The 11,951-nt window shown below is 47.7% G+C and overlaps 1 long non-coding RNA gene across 3 annotated transcripts; it reads right to left on the bottom strand.

Annotated features, from left to right (window-relative positions):
* Positions 1-1,066: 1,066 nt before the first annotated feature.
* On the bottom strand, positions 1,067-9,025 carry LOC118159164. Of its 3 annotated transcripts, none has more exons than XR_004747031.1 (3): positions 8,977-9,025; positions 8,180-8,325; positions 1,067-2,391 (listed from the first exon to the last, which is right to left on the bottom strand). It is a non-coding gene; the product is annotated as an uncharacterized LOC118159164 (long non-coding RNA). The 3 variants fall into 3 exon arrangements; XR_004747030.1 differs by lacking the exon at positions 8,977-9,025 and adding an exon at positions 8,923-8,969; XR_004747029.1 differs by lacking the exon at positions 8,977-9,025 and having other exon boundaries at positions 8,180-8,374.
* Between the last annotated feature and the right edge of the window lie 2,926 nt (positions 9,026-11,951).

The following is an 11,951-nucleotide window of genomic DNA, read 5'->3' as shown; positions in this document are numbered from 1 at the left end:
GTAGCTGTGGAGTAACTGCCTGAAGTAACTAGGCAAATTAAACTAATGGTAGGCGGGCGCCAACGTGCATGCGTGGCGCTGCTACGCCTGCAATACCCTCCTTTTACCAGCAAGTGGCGGTAGAGGGCGCCCACGAACGTGCGCGGCTTCGCCCCGCCTGTAGTACCCGCCTTTCACCAGCAGGCGGAGGCAGAGGGCCCCCGCGGGCACCACCGCACATATGCGGCGCCGCGCCGCCTGCAGTACCCTCCATTCACCAGAAGGTGGCGGGGTAAGGAGCCCACTAAAGCCACCGCGCATGAGCGGCTTCGCGCCTCCCGCAGTACCCCCCTTTCACCAGCAGGCGGCGGCAGAGGGCGCCAGCCGGCGCAAGTGCGCATGCGCTGCTACTTGATGCCTGCAGTATCTCCTCTCCACCAGCAGGTGGCGGCAGAGTGCGCCGACGGGTTGCCAACGCGCACGCGTGGTTCTGCACCCCCTGCAGTACCGCCCCCTTCCCCAGAAGGTGGCAGCAGAAGGCGCCCACGGGCGACACCACCTATGCGCGGCACCGCCTGCAGTTCCCCATTTCACCAACAGAGAGCGCCCGTGGCGCTACCGCGCGGTTTCCCGCAGCTTTCCCGGAAAACACACAAAGGAAAAGTGCAGAAATTTGCACCCCGCGGCATCTAGGGGAAAAAGGAACTGCCTCGAGCAACGCGCCGCTGATGGCTGGGAAGCTGAGCGGCGGCGATCTGGAACACTACCTTTTTTACCTGGACAAAAAAGGCAGATGATAATAACAAACCAAACGTGGCCAAGGGGAAGCTCAGTGCCCACGGATCTCCGCCCCCTCGCCCCCACCTGTGCTTTCCCTGTCCCAGCCTACGGCTGCCCCCCCGGTCCGACAACAGGAAGCTGTCCTCCCCAGCTGGCATGGCTGCCCCCGCACTCTGAGGAGCCCCCTGCATGCAGCAGCCGAGCGACACAGTGCCAAACCCCCCTGGCCCTGCCCCCACCACACCCGCCCCGCTGAGAACCTGCATCCACACCCACACGGTGACGCCTTCCTGGGGCCACCACCACCAAAGAGGGCACACGCCAAACTTTATTAAACTGCTGTGCAGGACTCCCGGGAGGGGGGCTGCGGTGGGGCTCTCTGCCCGGTCATTCTCGCCTTCCCCTGCTGGGCAAGGCAAAGAGCGGCGTCCATCTGTCCGTCCATCTGTCCATCCCTCCGTGGGGAACGGATGCTGGAAGTGGGCTTGTCACTATCGCTGCTTTGGGTAGCTGTGGAGTAACTGCCTGAAGTAACTAGGCAAATTAAACTAATAATTCACTTTTTAAAGAAAACGTACAGCATTGAAGAAGCTTTCAGAGCAGAGTGGAGACACTGCGGCTAGGCTCTATGACCAGACGGTGACCCAATGCTCTTGTGCACACTGAGACAGATAAGCTGCACCTTTGCTACCCTGAGCCAATGACCTGTCATGTTTTTGACAAAACTCCGTACTCTAGGCAACTTTTGCTCATTCTAGCATCATCGTAATACCAAAACACACCTCCATACCAAAAGCTCCATGCCTCCAAGGTGCAAACACTCCGTCCTGAGCATGCGCTCTGAATTTCTCAGACCCTATACCTTTAAAGGAAAGCAAGAAATCTTTTCACCAATCATAACCAAGGAATGCCTGGCTAGAGTCACTCAAGCTCCACCTAAAAGAGAGAAAACAATGTAACTGTCTTAAGTGAAAGAGGATGTTAGGAAAGATACCATCACAAAGGATACCTTTCTGACTTCTGCAATCAGTTGATGGGCTGAGCCTCTCCTCCCCCCGCACTGGGATGCTGCGGGGTAATATTGGAACACTTGGTTGTACCACGTGTCTCCTTGGAAACTTAGGAATATCTAGAGCCTTTGTGTCTTTTAACGCACAGCCAGGATGAGTACCTGTGTATTTCATGCGTGCTCGCTTGCTTTTGCGGACAGAGAATTTATTGCCGGCAATCCAAAGAACCCGTGTCCTTGTTGCTCTAAGGAATTGCTGTTCATTGCATTGTTCCTAGCCGTGACAGTTCTCATTGAACGGGACTAGAGCAAGGGCGTGCTACGTTATTGGGTGAATCCGTGTCCATGATAGTCCAGTACCCTGAATCTGACCAGAACCATAACAATTAGCTAGCTATGTCCCTTAAAGTGACAGGATTTCATAGGGAAAAAACATAAAACCTAAGGTTTTTCATCCCTGGGGCCAGGCAGAGGAGGAACCTGAGACTCCTAGCCATGCGACTCCTGAGATTCGCAGCTTACAGTTAGTTACTCAGTGTCTTCTGGTCTCACGGGATGAGGCAGAGGTATAATTAATTCCTTCTCCATCTCACTGGAAAGAGCTTTTCTCCTGTTTCTCCTGTCTGTGACAAAGGAAAAAAAAAAAAAGTTGTGATCATGGGAGTCATTACACAAAGCCACACTGTGAATTCAGTACTACAGTTAAGATCATTTTAGTCAAGAACACCTCGGCAGCAATGTTATCACTGCAAACATAGCGCTGCAAAAAAAAAAGTAATCAACTCAAGATAAAGGAAAGGGCGAGCTAAAACGACAAATAACATGACCGAAGGCGTCTGCAACAACCATCTGGTAGATGGTTGTCCACAGCCCTCGGATTCCACGGTCGTCTTCCCTAACAAATGAATCCTGGAAAAACAGAAAAGATACGCGTCGTGCCCACAAAAGCCTTTGGGGAGACTACTGAAGGGAAACCAAACCAAAAAACTAGAAACGGCAAGCGGCGTGTACGTCGGTTTTGTTAACGGAGTAACACTAACGTGCTAGAAATGTCCTCGTCCTTTGCCCTCTACCTTGAAAATGTCACCCCATTCTGTCAGCGTTCACCATCAGCGTTTTCTTGTATTTTTAAAAATTTTCACGTGGACATCTGAGGAAAACATTCTGAATCCCTGTCATCGAGGGAAGAGGAGAGACAAAAGAAAAAAAAAAAAAAGAGGGATGAGGGGGGAAGAAGCGCAGCCATTCCCTTCCTCGGTAATACGAGCAAAAAGCTCAGGCACTCGGCAACAACGTGCTTTGAAAGGTAAAACACATAAGAAACTGCACGTTATTTAATCTCAGCTATAGAGTCAAGCGTATTTGTACCTGCTCGTTTATTCATCTGGCAGTTTATTTTGCTACAGATGCTACAGAACTTAGAAACTGCAAGGTTACTACTACCTTTTGTAACCGATGCGACCTTTGCTAGGAATAGCTATCTAAGAGAGCCAACAAAATCCCCTTCATTGACAGCCACCTGAACTTCTATTGTCTAACAAGAGTCCTACAAACATCCCCTGGGATGCTCAACTTCAGAAACTTTCTGTTCAACTTGAGGCAGAACAACCCTTACCCTGGAAACCTTCACGTGGCTCTCCACTGCTGGCAGAGTAGCACTCTGATACTGTCCAGTATGCACTGCAGCCTACTGGCTTACACATGTTTACTGCGACCTAGTTCGGTACACTCACGTGGATGTTGGTAATAGAAGATGAAATATACATTTATCCAATGAATATTGCTTCGTGTTACATTTGTGATATACTGTATTTTCCCAGCGTAGCACAAGCACAAAATATACGTGCAGAGATAGCATGAGAGAACGCACCGATTGATGATGAGGAGTGAGGAGGAAGACTAAAAGAAGGCCACACTTGCAAGGTGCCCAGATAACAGGGAGCCCTCGGAGCCTGGGAACCGAGTCAAATCAACCTTACGGTTTGGACTGAGACCAAGGGCTCTGAGAGCATGCACAAGAAGATAAGGTGAAAAGTTCAACTCTGATGAAGACGTCTTACTTCATCCCGAGGACCACCTGGACGACCACCAGAGAGTACTACGCAAGCGCAGAAGGACTGATAAGATAATTAGCATATGAAGCGGGGCAGGGCGGAGCTAGGAAATGAATATGCATAGGTGTGTTGCAAAACTTAATGCATATGTAATATTTTAGGGGATAAAAGAGAACGCAAGTGAACAAACCAGGCAAGTTAGATTTGAGCAGGCATGCCCCTAACAAAAGCACCTTCATATAATCACTCTGTGGATTACGTGTCTTTGCAAACGCTAACATTTTGGTGACCCAGGTGGTTCCCCATGGGCATTGCTGAGGCAGCTCACGAACTGATCATGCTCCAGCCAGCACCGAGGAGTTTCCTGGAGAGCCATAGGCCGCGACCAACGCCCACTGCTCACAACGTACTTCTGGAAGGGTAAGAGAAAAAGTGCTTTCTGGTAATTGGTACCGATCTGGTCTGGGAGCCTGCCGGTCAGACGCAGCAAAAGCCACGCACGGTTGGGGTAGGGAATTCCCGTGGTAAGCCTAGGCACCATCCGTCAGTTGCGAAAGCGCTGCAGGTTCGGCATCAGTGGTCTGGTTTTGCTGCAGGCTCAGCATCTGGTTTGATTCGATGAGAGCTATAGCTGACAATGGAAAAACTTAAGGGTATTTTGGATAATAATGCGTCCATTTCACCATCTTCTCCATTAGGTCGCTTGCTAGCACATTGGAAGGAGGGAGGTTTTGGGCAAGAGTTACAAAAGGTAAATTGATTGACTATTGTAATGTTTGGTGGCTGCTGCGTGAATTAGAAGATCAAAAGAGTTGGCCAGAGAGTGGAACCTTGCAATATTTTACAATTAATGTTAATTTGTAAGCGAGAAGGCAAGTGGGATGAGATCCCATGTGTGGAGCTATTTTTCTATTTGTGAGATAAGCCTGAGTGGCAACGCGCTTGCGGGATAATGATGGCTAAGATAACTGTTAATGAGCAATGCAAAGCATCTACAGGAGAAAAGCACTGTATAGGGCATCAAGTGTTACAGAATGGTATGTTTTGTAGGCAGGATGATGGAAATATAGATTTGGAAGTAGTACCATCAGCCCCATTAGAACAAGGCAGGCTGTCAGGAAAGAACGCGAGGATAGCTGGGGGCGCCCCCGCCCGGCCGCCGGGGAAGGAAGAAGAAGGAGCGGTAGCTTCAGCTACCCTGGTATCATATAGAACTCGACAATGAGAACAGAAAGGAGCTGCCAAATGTATGGTAAAGAGAGAAAGACGGAATAACAAGGCAAAAGAAAAACATAATTGCTCATCTCGGACAAGGAGTAGGGACAGAAGGGCCAGTATACGTTAAAATACCGTTTACTGCAGGAGACCTAGTGATTTGGAAACAAGCAGAAGGAACGTATCAGGAAAACCCTGATAAAGTTGCTAGGGCAGTGAAAATTATAATTAAAACCCAGAACCCGGACTGGAAGGACCTTCAAGTACTATTAGATACATTAATGAATTCAACAGAAAAGGATATGGTGTTAAGGGCAGCCAGAGAAAGAGCAAGAGAGGATATCTGGAATGGGCTAGTCCCAGGAAACATAGATCAGAACTTCCCAACAGGAGATCCGCAATGGGACTATAACACAGGGGAAAGAAGGTATGAGGAGGTTGAAAAGGTATCAGGATTGGGTACAAATAGGGGTGCAGAGTGCCATGCACAAAACTATAAATTGGTCCAACCTGTATAATATTAGGCAGGAGAAAACTGAATCTCCCTCTGCATTTCTGGAAAGGCTTAAGGAAACTGCAAAGAAATATACTGACCTAGATGTAGAAACAGAACAAGCTAAAGCACAGTTAGCTCTTGTCTTTTTAGGACAATCACAGGAGGATAATCGGAAGAAGTTACAGAAACTGGAAGGAGCAGACCTGAGAAATATGGATAGGTTGTTACAAATAACCTGGAAAATAAACAACAACAGAGAAAAGGAATCCACTAGGAGGCAGCAACAGAATTTGTTAGCAGTAATTCAAGACAAGGGAAACCAGGGATTCAGCGGGAGAAAAGAGAGGATTTGCTAGAGGACGGGGAGTTAGTACAGGAAGGGGTCGTGGAGATTTTAGTGGAAATCCAGGAGGAAGATTAGGATCAAACCAGTGTGCTTATTGTAAAAATCTATAGAATAATATGTATTTGTACCTGCTAATTTATTCATATGCCCATTTATTATGCTACAGAATGTATAAATCTCATGGTTACATTTTGTAACTGATGTGATCTTCAGAAGGAATGGCTATCTAAAAGAGCCAGCAAAATCGCATTCATTGACAACCATCTGAACTTTTATCATATAAAAACAGTCCTACAAATATTCCCTGGGATGCTTAACATCAGAATCTTTCCATTCAACTTCAGGCAGAACAAACCCTTACTGTGGATATCTTGATCTGGCTCACCACTGCTAGCAGAATAGTACTCTAATACTGTCCAATACACACTGTAGCCTACTTGCTTATACATATTTACTGCAACCTGATTTGATATTATCACAAAGAAATCCATGAAAAATCCTCCTTTCTTTCAGAAAAAAAATAAATAAGACATGGTAAGGAATAAAAGTTGAACATAACGGGATGTGGTCCTTTACCAAGGGACAAATCCATACTGGTCACGTGACCAAAAAATACTTGTGCTGACCACTACACCAGCTATCGGGACAAGCCAAACACACACGAGCTTCAATTTAAAAAATACATTAATTTGTATTTTATGGAAATAACAATCTACAGTTTAGATGCATTTAGATTGCATTGGCTTAGGGACTGCTTCCTTCTAAATGCATGGGGGGAGGGAGGGAGGGGAGAACCAATCTCAAAAATCTGTTGCCTAACAGGATATAGCCCTTCTCCTCAGTAGGTAAGTTCTTCAAAGCACCATACAATTTTTGGATTTTACTAGCCATAAGGGGATTGTCCTACTGGCATGAGTTGGGGATGTTTCCGTGTGGGTTTATTTGATGCTGAAGTAAATTTTCTGCAAGTACAAGTAACCCAGGATGTGACGGAAAGTAAGTTAAGGTACTGTCTGCAGCATAACATTTGTGCAATACTGTACCTGAGGGGACCACTCAAAGCCTACAATTAGTGAACTAGTACGTAGGGAGCCCTATTGGAAACAGGGTTTATATTTTGAAAAGCTCTTTTCCTATGGATAAGACCTTTTATTCAGCGTCTTTACTGAAATTTAGGCTACTTCCTATTCATTTTGGCAAGTTAACCTTCATAGAAACCAAGAGATTTTAATCTGCCAAGCATCATTTATAATTCTTGTTCTATGACTACGGGAATTTCAATCTGGACACTACTGAACAGAGAAGTCTGGGTTTGTTTCATGCAAATCAAGTACCTAAACCATGGACAGGAGTCTGCAGAAAGAATACTTTAAAAGATGAATTTAAAGAGAGGTATAAATTTTAAAGAGAAGTATAAACTTTTCCAAAATTTCTTCCAGGAGTTCCATCAACATGACAGCTAAACCCAGCTGTTGAAATTCACGTGCAACAGAGTAACATGTCCATGCCATTCTTCTCTAGCCACAAAGTTTTCCGCTTTACCCATGATGGAGAACATCAGCACCTTTAGGATAATGCCTCCCCAGATATACATCTTTACAGAAGAGCCAAGCAGTATAGCAACAAACACTCCAATGACTGTGGTAAAAAACGCTGAACCAGGGTCGTCTCTATTATCCCTCTAGGATACAGCAACTCCATACAGTTATGGGTCAAATAGCACAGCTTCAATGGAAGACAGACGAGGCCCTCGAAGGTCACATTTCTGTCTGCGTACTGAGTTCTATTGGAAAGACCCCCAACCACTCAATTTCCAATCAACTTTCCACAGCCAGCACTTACCCAGCGTTCTGCTTTCTCTTGCTGTTCAATATGGGCCTTAGACCTCTTTTATCGCACGCAGATCAAGCAAAACTCTTCAGACATAATAAATAGATGGGCAGATGGACAGATAAAAATAAATTCCTTCACAAGTTCTTCTTGACCAACTACAACTACCATACTGGAAAGCCCTACAAGCATTTGTTTATTTCTATGATAATTCTTAAAGCTGAAGCAGGACAAAGAGTTTAGCAGGACAAGAATTTAGCCTCTTGTACCAAAGACTGAGCAACAAAGAGAAGGCCAACTAATTCTAGTTCTAAGAAGTTACTACAACTTCGCAAGCACTACGCAGCTTTCCTTTGCACTTCCCAGCTTTGAGCAGCTTGCAGTCCTGCAAGTTCGATTACGCCTTTGAGCGGGGGCACAGAAAGATTAAGAGCACACTTGGAGTTCACCTCAAGGTTGCTGTGACTTACCTATACAGTCAGGACAGACCGGCTACTCTTTCTCCTGGGAAACCTGTAACTGCAGCACATCAACTGCAGCTTTTCTCATTTTACTCAGTGCATCACCTTCGCTCAGCAACAAACCTCACAGGAGTCCTAGCGGCGGGGAGCTGCTTCTACCATGGTGAACCGCAGAGAAAGGAGAGAATTGATTTTCAGAAATAGGGAAAGGAAAACCTCTGAGACACAGTACCACAATCAAATGCAGCAAGGACCTCCTCCCAGACACTGCACCCCCCGCCCCTCCCAGACAGACGCTCCCAGGAGGCGCCCCCAAACGCTCTTGCTCGTCTTACCGCTGGCAAGCGCAAACGCAGCCTGCAGGAGCCTGTGCCTCCCGGAGCGCACGACCTGGCTCCAGCTGAGGGAAAGACCGCCTCGCGGCCACGCACCCTGGAATTAACATAGCCGCCCGGCAGCACAGGACTATAGCTCCCAGCATGTCTCTAGACGGAGCAGCCCACCCAGCCCCGCGGGGACACTGCCACACACGCCATCCCACCGCCTCACCCCGCTCGTTCCTCCCCTTCCCCGCCGCCGCCTCACGCCGCTCTCTCCCCCTGGCCGCCAGAACCCCCAGCATGTCTAGTCTGGCCCGGCACGGCGCAGCCCCAGCCCACACAAGGGCCATTTCCCCAGAAACCGCCGACCACACAGTGCCCCCGACCACCGCCATGCCCTGCGCGCCATCCCAGCGCGGCCCCGACCACCACCTCGTTGCGGTACCGCGCCTCGGCATCCCGCCCTGTCCTGAGCCAAGCCCGCACCCGGAGCAGCTCCCGCTTGGTAGAAGCGCGCCGCCATCTTGCCGCGGGCAGGGCACTGCTGCGCATGCGCGGCGCCGGCCCTGCAGCACCGCCCGGCCCTCACCGCTGTTGAGCCGGCCAGCTCGGCGCATGCGCGGAAGCCGAGCTGCAGCCACGGCTTCCCGGAGCGGAGCGGCGGAGCTGATGGTGAAGCTAAAAAAAAAAAAAAAAAAAAAAAAAGTACACTTAATGCTTTATGCGTTTTCACAATTTAGGGCAGAGGTTGCCCCTTTGTTGTTTGTTTGTTTTTAAGAAGGGCCCGGTACGTTTGGTCCTCTCTTAACAAAGCTGGTAGTATCTTACTATATTTTCTAGCCTAAGGGAAAATTAGCCCTACCATAAAGATAAAAGGACTTTCTCTTTATTTGTTTGGAAGCAAGCTAAATAAGTTTTTAAGTGCTTTCTGCAAAATACAAGCTACTGGAAAACTTAACCACAGAACAAGAAGTCTCTGCCGCAGAACAAAGTTACGCAGTGCTGAGGCACGTGCCCACTCTTTCATCTCAGTCCTTCTGGGAAAACCCATTAGAGACAAATTGATGCCAGACAGGTGCTCTGGTTTAATCCAGCTGGCAGCCAAATACCACAAAGCTATTTGCTCACCCTTCCCCTTCCCTCTCTGGAATGGGGGAGAGAATTTGAAATAAATGAAAGCCTGTGGGTTGAGATAAAGACAGTTTATTGGGACAGAAACAAAAGGAAAATAATAGTAAAACGATAATAGTACTACTAATAATAATGCATATAAAACAAGTGATTCCCATTGCAATTGCTCACCACCCACTGACTGATGCCCAGCATATCCCCGAGCAGCCAGCCCCCCCCATATTAATTGTCCAGCATGACATCAGATGGTATGGAATACCCCTTTGGCCAGTTGGGGTCAGCTGTCCTGGGTCTGTCCCCTTCCAGCTCTTGCTGCACCCCCAGCCTGCCTGCTGGCAGGACAGAGCAAGAAGCTGAAAAGTCATTGGCTTAATGTAAGCACTGCTCTGCAACAATTGAAACATCAGTGTGTTAGCAGCATTATTCTCATCCTAAATCCAAAACACAGCACCATACCAGCTACTAGGAGGAAAATTAACTCTATCCTAGCTGAAAACAGGACAACAGGTAAACTTTAGAAGGGAGTGTATGTTATACTTAAGAAACACCTTTCATTTTGCATCCAAGGTCCAAGCTGCCTGTGTGCTCGTGTTTTGCTGGTGACTGCCACCCGAGCTGCCTAGGAAAGTCACAGTCCTTTCTGAAGCTGTTTAAGAACTTGGTGCAACTTTTTTCTCAAAGCACAAATACCTCTGTGACTTTAAAGCATATTTCTAAGCATGGTTTCATTAAAACACTTTCAGAATTAATAATAACAGAAAACATGGACATTTATCAAAAGGTTGTGGGCTAGCTGCCCCAGATGTCCCTGAGCACCATGCAGACCCTTGCTCGCTTCCCCTTCCAAGCCAGGTGGGGGAAGAGAATCAGAAAGGTGAAAGCAAGAAACATCACAGGTTGAGGTCGAGACAGCTTAACAGGTACAGCAAAAGCAAAGTAAAGTAAGGAATCCAACGTCCACCCCAACACCCCATCTTTTACTGCTGAGCAGGTCCTTGGGAAGTGTGTGTTTTGGGGGGGATAAGGCAGGGACTAGGAATGCTAAGTAGAGGAAAAAATCAGTGTTGGAGGCCGCAAGTGTGCACAAAGAGCGTAAGGAGGGCTCCTGAGAGGTCAGGGGAACAAAGGGAAAGCTACTTACCTCTGGGAAGCTGTCCTCAGTCTTCATGCCATGGGTGTTTGTCTCGCATGCTCAGTGCACGAGTTAGTGGTCCCCATACGTTGAAGGCTTCTTACCTTTGAGAAGTACTCCCAGGCTTTCTTTCAGCAGATGATGGCTTTCCCAGGGACTCGCCACCCCACACAGAAAGATCCCTGCCCAGGCATTCACAGCCTGCAACACCATGTGCATGCAGCTGTTATCAGTAAGACAAGTGATTTTACAGCCTAACCGGCAAACAGCAAGCATTTATTTGGGGGAGATTTCAGATCATAATTTCCCTCCGTAGGAAAGGGAAAACTTGCTCCTGTCGGTTGCTCTGCCTCTCCTAACATCTCCTTCCCTCCTGCATCTCCCCCTGTGGATTTTGCTGCTCTCGGGTCACTGCCCACCTCCACCTTCCAGAGCAGCTCTTTCTCATCGAGTTCTCCTTCTGCGTCCTGTCCCTGGCTGCTCCCACAGTACTCTTAACAGTTACATTAGCTGTCACTTGAAGCTCCTTCCCACTCAGTACCTGCTCTGCAGCTATCCCTATCGTGGGAATGGCAGACACCCCTGCAGGATGTTCATATCCAACAAGCTGAAGAACATGTTAACCTGAAAGTTTTTGATGAGAGATTACAGAACGAGTCGCACCTCCATGCAATGCATCCCCCTTTCCATAGATACATAAAGACATCACAGGTGACCTCTCTGTAACTTTTTCAAATTCGGCAAGGGTTTGCAGTGAGTATAACGAAAAATAACATTAAAAAGAGAAGACCAGTAATCCTGACAAGTTCCCTAAGTCAGGAGAACTTGCACAATTACACTGCTCACTAGAATAATTTGTTAGTCTGTTTCCTTTTGAAAGTCAAACAAGGAGGTGCACATTCTACTCTTTCCTATCTGCATTCTTGTGTTGGTTTAACCTGGCAGGTGGCTAGAGCAAATGGCTGTGTGGTTCTTTTCCTTGTCATGGCAGCATGAGAATTCTTTTGGCAGCGTTGTACGTACACCCGGTCTGTTTTCCAGGGAGTGACGCTGTTCTGGATTCGTATGGGCTGAGAAGGCTTCTTCCACCTGTGAACAAACTTGGCCAACAATGGTCACTGAAGTTACTGAAATGCTATGGTCAAAATTTACATCTGCCGCTGGCCCAGGAAGCAATGCAGATCTCATGGGGTGGCCA

This window comes from Oxyura jamaicensis, unplaced genomic scaffold, assembly GCF_011077185.1.
Source record: "Oxyura jamaicensis isolate SHBP4307 breed ruddy duck unplaced genomic scaffold, BPBGC_Ojam_1.0 oxyUn_random_OJ68243, whole genome shotgun sequence".
Lineage (NCBI taxonomy): Eukaryota > Metazoa > Chordata > Aves > Anseriformes > Anatidae > Oxyura > Oxyura jamaicensis.
This window is presented reverse-complemented; position numbering and strand designations above follow the sequence as displayed.